Below are 12898 nucleotides of genomic sequence, written 5' to 3' on the forward strand. Positions count from 1 at the left end.
AACTATATACAACGGGCTTTAAAATCGTTACTTATTGGAACCATAATCGGACTTCAATAGAAAAAATAAAAATAATATTCGCCACTATTTAATTTTTTCACCAAAATTCAAATAAAATAAATGTCTAATAATATCGCCCACTCCATATAACATATTTTTTTCTAAAATTGAGATCGATCATTACAACAACTAGTTCTTAAAATTTATATTGGTCCCATTTTTAATAAATACAAGATGCTATTAAAAAACTTCACAATGCCCTTACAACTCAATAAATAAAATCTGGTCTTTTTTCGACAATTATTCACAAGTGTTAACCCTAAATGATCTGAATCCTCAACCTATTGAGCTATAAGCTCAATTGCAGTTCCCGGAAATGTGCAATATCTCGAATCAATCCGTGCTATAGATCCCCATAATTGATCTATAACACTTGAATCTCGAACCATGAAGAAGAACGAATTGAACGAGTAGAGAAACAACATCGTTAACTATGTGAAAAATATGATTTTTATTAAGAGTTCTTAGGGGCCTAGTGCATACTCTAGACTATTTATAGTCTAGACCCCTTGGTTACATAAAAGGCCTAATAAGCCCAAAAGTTACCGCAACCAGCAACGGTAATATTGTTACATAAGCCTAACTAGTTTTAGCCCTACAAATCGTACATCACAAAAACTAATAATGATATATTTACAAGCTTAAAACCGTCACATCGGAAAATCATTCCATGATCTTCATGGGTTGATAAAATTCTGTTATCGATCATTGACCGGGATGTTGTATCATGTATGGGCTCATATACATCAGTTTACAATCTCATATCAACCATTTCTAAACCTCTATGTACCTTGTTGTGAATCTGTAGCAATATGAATGCCATGCAGCTCGGCATCAGGACCACTGTCACGTGGACCGCCACCACCACCATCACCATCACTAGAACCCGAACCATCTTGACGTTTGGTGGTGGTGCTGGTTAGAGCATTCTTTTTCTTGGCTTTTTGGGCCCAACTAATAAGACCTGCTTGCACATGCTCATCAAACATTGACTTCTTGAAATTGCTTCCCATCTACATAATAACCATTTAGTGTGTTAACTTTTTGGTGTTTTTAGTATGATCCAAGAAATAAAGTTTTGATCTTATAGTAGAGGTGTCAATCGTATCCTGTTAGCGGGTTGGTGGGTTGAATAGTTTTAACCGAACATGACTCTATTTTTATTAATGTTAAAACATCAACCCTAACACTTAAAATCATGTAACCTGAACGTAGCCTATTTATCCAAACGTGTCAAGCTGGTTGGTGGATGATAACCAAGTTGTAAATGTGTTAATTGAGTTGGTGAGTTGTCAAAAAATAATGGGTTACACGCGTTATAAACGGTTAGTGATTGACTTGTTTAAACAGGTTGGGAGGTCGAATTTTTAGTGATGGACTTGTTTAAACGGGTAGTGATTGATTTTGTTTCTTGTTTTTGTTTTTGTTTGTTTGTGGGCTGCTTTTGTCTTGTAAGTGATCCCTCTTTTAGTTTAATAAATTTGGCCTTTAAGAAAAAAAGAAAGAAAAGAAAAAAGCTAAGCAATTTGGCAGGGCAACCTGCTTACCTAAGCAGTTTGATGGGTCAACATATTTAACTAAACAAGTTGACGGGTTGACCTTTTTAACTAAACAAGTTATAACTAGGCCAACCCGAACATGACTCGTTAAATTAAGGAAGAACCCATTTATCTAAACGTGTTTGCGGGTGATAACAAAGTTAAAGCATACTAATCAAGTTGGTGGGTTGTCAAAAAATGGGTTAAGCAGGTTAGTGGATTATTTAACTAAACATGCTAAGGCCAGCTCGAACATGACAAGTTTAATTAAACCAGTCAACCCAAAAACGACCCATTTAATTAAACAAGTCAACTCAAACAAACCCAAAATCTAATTAATTTCATGTTGGGTTGAGGTTATGCCCAGAATTGTTACCCCTACCTTAAACCCAAAGTTCATACAATTTGAGAATGAAACTAGTTACCTGTGTGACAAGCGCATAAAGTGGTAGAGTACTGTAACTACACATAACTTGAACAAACGCCCTAAAACAAATAAAGAAACATCTTACAGGCAAACTAAAAAAGGCCTAAAACAGGAATAATAATCATGCATTACCCAATAATGAGTCTTGGGATGATGTAAATCAATTTCCCCATTATGCATGAATGGGGGCCAAATTGAACCTGTTGACATGACAAATTTGATCAATTTCTATCCATTTATAGATATTAATTTTTTTTTCTAAAGGTGACAATTTTGAAAAACTTGTATTAAAACGGGTCAATTCGAGTTGTATTATTTCATAAGTGATTAAGTATGAAAATAATTTATAAGTAGTTAAGTGTGATGCTTAAATCGTCATAAATAATTTTGATTAAAAAATATATTATCATTGTCATTATAGCCGTTTCAAAAAAAAAATCATTGTAATAATACAACTTGTGTAACTATATAAAACATATAATCATTGTGATAATGCAAGTTTAAACCACTTGTTCTTGCATGAACTCGTTTGTGACACATTACTCGATCCACCCGTTTTGTCACCCCTGATTATATGGGCTTTACGAGATAAAACTTACTAGTATCCAGAAGAAGAATGAGATCTCAAACGCGTTTTGGAAAAGGATATAATGTATAAAGTGACGAACGATCTTTGGTCGATGAAACCAAAAGTGCTCATCTGAAGGTTTTACCACCAATTCACCTTCTATGGCTATATGTCTCTCAGCAACCTCATGTGCCAACTGAATGATTACGTGTTCTAGTTTGGTACCCACAGCAAGTAGAAGCTGAGAACATCATTATATTATGTTATTAAAAGCAGAAAAGAATATACCTTGTGACAAAAAGCCTTTAAATAATCTAATAATACTTGAATAATATACTTAACTTAGAAAAGTGTCGCGTACCGTCAATATTCAGCAACAAGAATATGATCACAAATATCCATAAATACCAACTACAATCAATAAAAGCACATATTAGCATTGTTGTAGTAACTGCTAGTCCCTAGTCGGACGGTGGGGAGGGGACTAGCAATTAATTTGAATTAACTGGGATTAACCGATGATGAATCGGCGCTTAGTCGGGATTTGTACAACATGCATATATATCATCATAGCCCACTTTTGACTTTCATAAGTCAATAAGGTTACTCTTTAAAGCATTCCCGGCAGCTCCTCTATAATTATGTGAGGGAGTTCTCTAAATTTTTTTTAGAGGATTATAAGTAATTGTGAGTAAAGGGGAGAGAAAATTTTAAAGAGATAAGTAAATTTTGAGTAAATTTAAAGCAACACTGTTTGTCCTCTATTTATTTCTTAATATATCTGAAAGTGGTTGTAAATGGAAGAGAGAGAAAATATAATGATAAAAATTTTAAAAAATATTATTTAATTGTATATGAGAGAGAAAATGTAGTGATTTTTAGTGTAGTTACAAAAATAGAGAGAAAGATACCAGAAATGCTCTAACATCATTGCTTCAAAATTTTGATGATGAAAGAAAGCATTTATAAATAAAATCACTTATGCAATTGTTGTAGTTCTCAAAATAGTAGGTTTGTAGAAACCACTTGCCTGATGCCAACAACTTTCCTAAAATCGTCTTCGAGGGCACGCATCATGTACTTGTGAAAATTAAATTTTCGGTTACCCCTGCAATGCGTCTACAATATCATGAAATCATTTGTGTACTTTCTAAAATGATAATACAAAGACAGTGACGCTTAAAACAAGTTACCATAATAAATCCTAGTCGTAGAGCACAATAATCTGGTTCGGTGACTGATCCATAGAATTGCTTGGCGAATGATCTCTTCAAAATTGTTGATAACGTTAGAGTTTAGTACAAATTGGGTACATAAATAAGATAAGATTGCACGCATAAACCATTCAAGACGTGAAATGCAAGTAATAGCACTTCTTTTTTGTAATCATGAGAACCCATTAAGGAAAACTCACGAGGCCCATTACTTGGACCTTGAAGAGGATAATCCAATAATCAAACGCTCACCACTCTTTCACTGTTTGAAAGTTGCAATAATACTTGTTTGAGTTAATTACTCGGATAGTCCATGTGCTTTTACATGGACTGCAGGTTAATTTGATTCTTAACTTTGAGAAATAACATTTGTGGTCCCAATTGTTTGCCAATTTTTCAAAGTTAAGGATCAAACCTACGATCCATGTAAGCTATATGAACCATCCGAGTAATTAATTCTACGTGTTTAGTTTGACCGAAAATAAAATAGTTTTGTTTTTGGGATGTGATGAAAAATGTACACGTTTCTTTTTGGCAAGTTACTTGTGTAATACTTTGTGATTTAGTACATGTTATTTCAAACATCTAACAAACATATATTGTTTATAGTTCGATAATAAGATGATGTGCAACAAAAACCAAATGGCGTCCAAACGTCAGTAATAATTTACCAGCCAACCTAAAGCCTCCGAACGTTTGCCAAGACCCATAAAGCGTTTTGTGATGAAGTCATGATCTCTAACATTTGTGAATTCCGGCTCGGCAGCTGTAAATCATCATAAATGAGACCGATGAAAATCTGAAATGTTAATACTAAATGACCAATATAAAGAAGTAGTTTACGAGCCCACAAGTATGTGAATACATCTTCTGCTATTTTGGTGAGCTTTCAACACTGCTTGACCCGAAAGTTTTTAAACTTACACTTTAGAAACAAAATATAAACAAAATCGAGTAAAGTAAATTACCTTTCGAAGAGTCGGACTCGTCTTCTTTGATAGATATTTCCCATTTCTTCCACTGCCTTATCTAATTTGTAAAAAAAAAAATTAATTACATAATGTTATTAAAAAAAAAAACCACCCACGAGGGGATTTACTAACCTTAGCCCCGCCAAATATAACAGTTAGAACAGAAAATGTCACGTGCACAATAGCAAGTACAAAAATAAAGATGTGTAGATGATGCAATGCCTCGGTGGATAACAATGGGACCTTATTCTGTTTAAGAAATGACAATGGTAAACAAACAATAGTTATATATGTAATTCAATAAAAAAAAGTTACAAAAACGAAAAAAAAAAACTTAGTTTGTGGGACAGCTTGATCCGACCTAAGTAAATATCGCCCGTTTTGCCTGAAGTTTAAATGGTTGGTTTGGTTTACTACAAATTTCCAAACCGTCAACCGAACCATTAAACCCACAAAGCATGTTGAGTGGGTTGATTTGATACGGTTTGGATGGGTTTGTTGGTTTTAATGTTTTATGACCGTAACAAAAAAGTATACTTGATTACCTGTTGAGCACAAATACCCACAGGTGATTCTGTGTTTTCTAGCAAATGACGAAGAATATTCGGGTGGTCTTTGTCGTCAGGCAATGCACAAGGAAGAAAGTGTTTCATAATATCTTCGTCCACACAAATCGTGACAATTCTAGATTGACAAACTGATAATAATAGTGAAATGAATCCCAACAACATCAACTCTGCACCAAAAGTTTATGAACCAATTAGTTACTCATTTTTCGTAAAAATATCCTCCATGGAAAATCAACTTATGTTGAAACTAACTAGCAATTGGAGTAGTGTCATGTGCTATGGTGAGCCTAATCGGCAAAAATGTAGTAACCCTGTGCGCAACGTTACAAAAATGGCTTAGCTTTGTACCAACTATGATACGAGCTTAATAGTTATTGGTTGACAGTGCAAAGAGCAGTGAATGTGCCTTGTCTAATTTGCGTAAAACTGGCTAAGTTTCACGTCAATTATGATGCGTGTCTTTGTCTTGTTGGTTCGGAAAGCTAGAGCACGACTTAGTACAACGTTTATCTGTTATTATGACGTGTGTTTATGTGTTATTTGTTGCTAGTACAAAAGCAGGTGACATGTGCATCGTGTCTTAATTATGCATAATTTAGAGCATTCAGAATCCGTCCATCAAATTTAGTAAGTTGGGTTTTTATAATACAGGGAGGTGTTTAAGGTGTTGTGAGTGAAAGAAAAAGAAAACGCAGTGATTTTTTTCTTTATATTGTATAAGTCTTTTAATATATTTTAAAAGTGCTTGTGAGTGAATGAGAGAGAAAATGTAATTATAAAGGTATAAAAAGTATTATTTAATTGAAAATAAGAGAGAAAATATAGTGTGTTTTAGTATAATTTTATATTAGATTTGAAGATAGAGGAATGGATGAAAATGCTATAAGTTTCACATCAACACAGCAACGGCATCTTAGGCTAGAATTATTATTATATATAACAATTAAGAAGTTTGGTGACGTAAACGTTGTCTCATGTGGTTATTCGACCTTTTTATTTGTTTTTTATTTGTTTTTTGATTTTAAATTCACGTCGGTTTGCTGTCGTAAAATACAGGTTTTTTTACCATTGATACCGTCAAGTGATTTCGGCCACATTCGCATCAGCTCGCGGTCGATACCTAAGGTTGTTTTTCCCGCGAGTTTTTTTTGTCCATCAATTCTGTACGAATTTGTGTGAGGTCACTACCACAACGCGCATACATTTTTGGTCATTGCTTTAATTTCGGTGTCGTAACCTGATACCAACCGAACTCGTGTCAGTTCACCACAACACATGATTTTCTGTGTACGATTTAGTGCCGACAACGTCGATTCCGACTAAATCAGCGTTATTTGCAAACACAACGTGCAGGTTTTTTTATTACTTTTTTCGTCCCTCGATTCCAGAATCTACGAATTCGTATCAATTCGCAACTAAGCGCGCTTGTTTTTTTGTTCGCCACATTTTTTATATTTTAAATATGTTAAACTGTTGTATTTGGGTGCGAACGAATTTATGGTTTGCTTTATTTTTGGAGCCGTAACTAGATACCAACCACAGTGTCATCGGTTTGTAGCCACAACGCATATTTTGTTATGTTAATTTGTTGTATTTTTGCGTTAACAAATTTATTATTATATATTTGGGGGTGAAGGTGGGGGCGGGGTTATTACTGGTTTCGTAACCCGACACCAATCAAATTCACCTCGACTCACATGCGCATTGCACGATTTGATAAGTTGTATGAGTACAACTGCCAATAACATCAACCCGGCGCAACGCGCCGGGAATCTTCCTAGTTAATATCTAAATCCAGAATTCCCAAAGTAGAATACCTTCTTTAACTTTTTGTAGGGCTTGAAATAGTGGCTTCTTACCATCCTTCATCAATTTCTGCACATAAACAATGCAAATTTGATAATAAACTCTACAATTATTTCAATAACAAAAGAGTGTTAATTATTATCATAGATGTTGTTGTCTTCGTTATTCATAAACCATGTGTGAATTCCTAGCCGGATTTTATCCCAGTCGGCCTTCAGGCGATGGGTAATCCTCAAAACAGGAGATAGTGGGCTTGGTCTGCGATTGTGTGTATATGAGGTAGCCTTTTGTCAGGGTCGTCTCTGAAAATCTCTAGAAAAATATTGGGCCGAAGACGATTATAAATTCTTAAGAAAATAGCAATCAAACAATTAGCCCTAAATTATATAAAACTAAACATATAAATAGCACTAAATTTTATATAAAACTAAACATATAAATAACAACTAAACATAAATAACAATCAAACAACTAACCCTAAATTTTATAAAACTAAGCATATAAATAACTAACTATTAGTTTAATAGCATTAAGAATCAGTATTTCAGTGAAAAACTCAAAAACCTAACTGTGGAGTGGTAACTGGCGTAGTAGCAAAGGTCAGAGGAGGGACGCCGAATCCGGCACCGTCAGAGGACTGGAGGGTGTTATGTTCGGCGTTCGCTTGATCCCGCCTCAGTATTTTTTGTAAAGGTTTTAATTGGGCAATTGGATTGGTTAAAGGTTATAAATTTACGGACAGGGTAGATATTAATTCATATTAACTCAATTTGAATTGGGTTAAGCTGGTTATGAACTCAAGACTTATTAATTATGAATTGGGGCGGGCTGATGTTATAACTTAATACTTTTATACTTTTTTTTGAAAAAAATACATACATACATATATCAGGGAAGTATAAAATGAAAACCCACTTGAGTTGTGAAAACCCGTGAAAACCCTATGTAACATCGTTTTTTTTTGTTTTGTTTTTTTTTTGTTACACACGTAATATGTGTTGTTACATTTAATACAAAAATCGAAAAATCAAAAAAACATTTTTTTGCTATTTTTTAACATTTTTTACTAATTTTTATATATGTTTCCAGGAAAGATAAAATGTTATATATATGTTTACATTTTTTATTAACTTTAATTGTGGACCACAAGATTTAAACTTTAATTAAAAATATGTGATTGATAATGGGTTTCTAGAGTTTTCATAACTCAAGTGGGTTTTTATTTTAACCTAACCCTATATATATATAGGATCAGGATCATGTGAGAATTTTTTGGGAATTAAGAACTGTGAGAACCATTTTGGACCACAAAAAAACCCAAAAATAAAAAAAAAATCATAAAACAAAAAAAAACTAAAAAAACCAAAGTTCTTATTTATCATCCCGGTTTCTAAAAAAAACCGTAAAAAAAATTCTCGGTTTAGCTAAATTATACATATATGTATAATATGTACATACATGTACACACATGTTTTTTTCCTATACACATATGTATAATTTAAGGTAAATGATAATATAAATATGTGTACATTACTTAACTAGAGATTAAATGAAAGTATACATATGTGTATAGGTATAATACGAATTAAAAAGAAAAAAAAATGTTTTTTTTATATGTACACACATGTTTTTTCCTATACACATATGTATAATTTAAGGTAAATGATAATGTACATATGTGTACATTACGTAACTAGAGATTAAATGAAAGTATACATATGTGTATAGGTGTAATACGAATTAAAAAGAAAAAAAATTCGGTTTTTTTTATGAAACCGGAATGAAATATAAGAATTTTGGTTTTTTACTTTTTTAAAATTTTCGTTTTTTTTTATTTTATAATTTTTTAAATATTTTTTAGAGGTTTTTTTAGTGATCCAAATGGTTCTCAAAGTTCTCAATTTGCCAATGGTTCTCTTAGGATCCTTACCCTCTTGAGTATAGTTTGAAAACCCTCTTGAGTTGAGAAATCCCGTGAAAACCCTATGTAACATCATTTTTTTTATTTGGTTACATGTAATATATGTTACATTTAATACAAAACATCGAAAACATAAAAAAAATGTTTTGCTATTTTTTTTACATTTTTTTAGTAATTTTTATATATGTTTTCAGGAGGGAGAAAATGTAAATAAACTTTTACATTTTTTATTAACTTTAATTGTGGACCACAAGATTTAATCTTTAATTAAAAACATGTGGTTGAGAATGAGTTTCTAGAGTTTTCACAACTCAAGTGGGTTTTTATTTTAACCTAACCCTATATATATATATATATATATATATATATTAAAAAATTCTCGAGCATAGTGGAGTGTCTGGCCGGTGCCGGTCGACCACCATGCCATGGTTGAGAGCCAGCCTTGCCTTTTGTCTTTGGATTTACCCCATGTACCTAGGTCGTTCAAAAGAAAATTACACAAATTACAAATAACCCTAATATTTAACACGAACCTTGCCAGCATAATGCAGAAAGCGTTCAATGGCGAGAGAAGCGCAGACCATGACGGTGCAGACGGCGGCAACAACCCATGTAGGTGTATACTCAAACGACGTCCCTTCGCCTTCTTGCTCTCCCATGACTTTGAATGGAAACTAACTCGAATATTCAATGCGGGTTGGTGTGTAAGATGAACATGAATATGAATATGAATAGCGGATGACAGAATTGAAATGTTAGCCGACGGTAAGATGCTTCTCGCCGCCAATAATCCCGTCCAATTTTGTTGTTTGTTTCGTGATTACTTCTTCTTTCGTTACAAAACATCTTTGTTTCTCCAACCAAATGCCTTCATTCTAATCCTTACAATTAGAATTGGTGTCAAAATTTTTTGTTACATTTTATCTTTTTACCACGTACCACGTGTATGTTTCTTTCTTTTTTTACTTTTTTTAAACGATGTGTTGCTTGTTAAACACATATGTATTGTTTCTTTAACACACCATTTTTTCATGCATTAAAACATATTGTAAACATTTGTTTTTGTTTTAGATTCTTCTCTCTTCACTTCTACTAGATTATAACAACTACGTTAAGAGGTTCTATAATCAGAAACCTGTCAGACGGACCCCCTCATAGGAAGGGAAACTATACAATATATACTTTGATACCACTAGACTAGAATCTCAATTTCTCAAATAGAAAACAAAACAAAAAAGTTAAATTGAATAGAAGAATGAGACAACATTAATATTTGAAGAAACATCAATCTAAACAAAAGTTAAGATCGAAGTTTCCACAGGTTGAGGTGGTTTTGAAAGCCTTGAATCCGAGCAAGTGACCTGAATCTGCAATACTAGCAACGTCATTAGCCACGTTGCAGGAAGAAGGGCTTTCTGTAGCCACCATCTAGTGTGAGAAGTAGTATGATAAGTGATGTGTATGAGTGAGAGTCAAGAGAGTGGAATCCCTTACTTGATAGGTCTATCGAGGGTTCACACCTGCGGACTTATCCTTTGGCGTTTTTTGTCCAACGGTCTGGGTGTTTTCTACCCCAAATGGTATATCCAACCCCAATCCGAGTCCATATCTTTTCAATATTATTTATAAACAAACACACATGTATATAAACCAACTCATACGAACCATGTTTTTATTATTAAAACAAGGAGTGAAACTATATTTATGGGACCATGCATAACAATCAAGTAATTATTTAGAACGAAGGCAGCGGAAATACCCTTTCAGGTTTCCTTCAAACGCAGCCCTTGAAATCATCTTCAAAGGTTGTCTGGGTGCTTTCATCATCTTTTACCCCTGCTTTCGGAATGCATAGAACCGTGATGCATTTTTACGTAATTCGAATTTTCTAAAACCAAACGATCAAAGCTATGTTATTTGTATTTCTTTTGGCTTCTACTATTAGTTTGTTTCACTACTTAGACATTTTGTGACACATACGACTTGAACAAACTTAAGCTGTATGAGCAATATACGATTATAAGGCTCTTACTATCTCTCATATGGAATATGTATGGTTTGGCTATTCATCCCCGCACGTGGGCAGCAAAGGCTCGGATCATTGTCACCGGTGGGCACTGAGAGTGCAGGTGTGAGATTTCCACAGGCGTGGGGCGGCATGGTTTGTAATTTTCCTTTTTAAATATTAATTAATATATAACCAGTCATTTAGCTTCATCATCTACGTAACACTTGTTTTTCTATATTTCATATTCACTACAACAGATGATCTACGAGTTAAGACACAAGAGTCCGTCCTTACTCCTTAGTGAAGTTTTAAGATAACCACAAACATTATTATTACCTGATAATGGTCCCTAAAGACCAAGCACGAGATCCATATATATTATATTCTTTTTAAGACGAATTATTGGTACGGTACTTGCTTTAAAAAAAGTATTGAAGAAGACTAAACATTTCACAAAGCAAAAGTAAAAGCCAAGCCAAAGTTGGTGTGCTCTTTACCGTTGTCGTCATTCGTCCATGTCATAACCTGTCATTATTTTTATATACGTACTCTAATCAAAATATATATGAGTTAGGTTTTTTTTATATCAATACAATTGCATTAATAACTTCATAACCTTCCTTAAAAATGATTTAGACCATCTCACGTGCTAGACCAATAAATATATCACATTTATAGCATATCCCGACCCACTCTCACCCTTCCATTTTTATCTCATTCTCTCCGACTAATCATCCATGTCACAAATACATTCAACGCATCGCGTTGTGTTTGATTTTAAAAGACTTGCCAGTCTACAAGAAAACTGGACTTTTTCCGACAGTTTCTTTTTTAAGAAATTATTCATTGGAAATTACCAACAGAATTTGTCAGAAAACAACTTTTGCTATTTTCTCTATACAAAAATATAACTTCCGTCTTATCCGTCACATAATTTCTAACGGCTAAAATTTACCTGTAATCCGTCAATGATTAGAGGCCAATAGCTATCCCCGACGCCATATTTCCATTTTTCTGGAATATTACCGACGGAATCTCGTCGGTAACCACTTTTAATTTCCCAAAAAATTTCCGTCACTAAAGGTTCAAATTTCTTGTAGCGTCGATTTCATGAGTGAACTGATTTTATGTGTTTTCTTTAACGAACCAATTTGGTCGTCAACTACATAATGATTTTGGTCTGATCAACTGGACCACCAAATCAAAAGCAAATAGAATGTTTAACACTTACTACAAAGAAGCAAGAACTATAATACTTATATAAAAACAATTCATACCAAGCATTTAAGTTGTCATTAAAGAACACCAAATATAATCACATATATGAAACAACATTAAAGAAATTATTTCTTTTTGTCAGCACGATGCCCGCGGAAATAGCCTCCAGGGTTTGCTTGAAAGTCAGCCCTTGATATCTTCCTCGAAGGCCTACCGGGTGCTTTCATCAACTTCGTCTTCTTCCCAGTCTTCGTTAAACATATAACAATGATCAAGACGATCACGGCAGGTAGGATATAGGGTTTGGCGCCATCGATCAAGCGGTCGATCAGTTCGTCACGTGTTTCGGGCGGGAAAGCTTGGTTAAACAAGCTAATAAGATAGTGAAACAAGTTGCTTATGGTTGAGACGACCATATTGATCATATTCTTAAGCAAGTCGTCGGGCACTCGGGCATGAATATTGATCATGTTATGTAGAACTCCTTTATAGGTGAACTTTGGAATTTACGAAGATGGTCCCTTGACTATTATTAAAGTGCATTAGTTGTTTATTTGAGCATTCACAATTCATTCCTATCATCAATATTTCTATGGTT

At 33.7% G+C, this 12898-nt stretch overlaps 1 pseudogene; it reads right to left on the reverse strand.

The window, feature by feature from the left end:
• Positions 1-624: 624 nt before the first annotated feature.
• Positions 625-9733, reverse strand: LOC143533288 (MLO-like protein 1; annotated as a pseudogene).
• Positions 9734-12898: the final 3165 nt, after the last annotated feature.

This window comes from Bidens hawaiensis, unplaced genomic scaffold (assembly GCF_021521415.1).
Source record: "Bidens hawaiensis isolate Kalapana, Puna unplaced genomic scaffold, B.hawaiensis_p1.1 tig00009659_1, whole genome shotgun sequence".
Classification (NCBI taxonomy): Eukaryota; Viridiplantae; Streptophyta; class Magnoliopsida; order Asterales; family Asteraceae; genus Bidens; species Bidens hawaiensis.